Here is a 949-nt window from a genome sequence, read left to right on the forward strand (position 1 = left end):
CAATTCCTGGACCTTGTGTTTCGCCAATGCTTTCAGTGCAGCTTGGACCTTTTTCTTCAGTACCATCAGTTCTTCATCATATGCTTCCTCCCAAAATGGCTCAAAGTCGATCAACTTTTTTTAATACAGTGACTCTGTGTATTCCTTCCATCTTCTTTTGATGCTTCCTACATCATTTATTATTTTCCCCATAGAATCCTTCAATATTGCAACCCGAGGCTTGAATTTTTTCTTCAATTCTTTCAGCTTCAGAAATGCCAAGTGTGTTCTTCCCTTTTGGTTTTCTAACTCCAGGTGTCTGCACATTTCATTTATAATACCTTGCCTTCTCTGGCTGCCCTTGGAAATCTTCAGTTCAGCTCTTTTAGTTCATCATTTCTTCCTTTCACTTTAGATACTCTATGTTCAAGAGCAACTTTCAGAGTCTCTTCTGATATCCATTTTGGTTTTTCTTTCCTGTCTTTTTAATGACCTCTTGCTTTCTTCATGTATGATGTCCTCAGGCTGCTAACCAAAAAGGTAGGCAGTTCGAATCCACCAGCCACTCCTTGGAAACCCTATGGGCAGTTCTACTTTGTCCTATAGGGTTGCTATGAGTCAGAATCGACTATACAGCACACGGCAACAACAACTCATCTGATCTTTGGTCATTAGTGTTCAATGCCTCAAATCTATTCTTGAGATGGTCTTTAAATTCAGGTGGGATATACTCAAGGTCATACTTTGGCTTTCATGGATCTGTTCTAATTTTCTTCAGCTTCAACTTGAACTTGCATATGAGTAATTGATAGTCTGTTCACAGTCAGCCCCTTAACTTGTTCTGACTGATGATTTTGAGCTTTTCCACCGTCTCTTTCCACAGATGTAGTTGATTTGATTCCTGTGTATTCTATCCAGTGAGGTCTATGTGTATAGTCACCATTTATGTTGTTGAAAAAAGGATTTGCAA

Source organism: Trichechus manatus, unplaced genomic scaffold (assembly GCF_000243295.1).
Source record: "Trichechus manatus latirostris isolate Lorelei unplaced genomic scaffold, TriManLat1.0 scaffold00240, whole genome shotgun sequence".
Classification (NCBI taxonomy): Eukaryota; Metazoa; Chordata; class Mammalia; order Sirenia; family Trichechidae; genus Trichechus; species Trichechus manatus.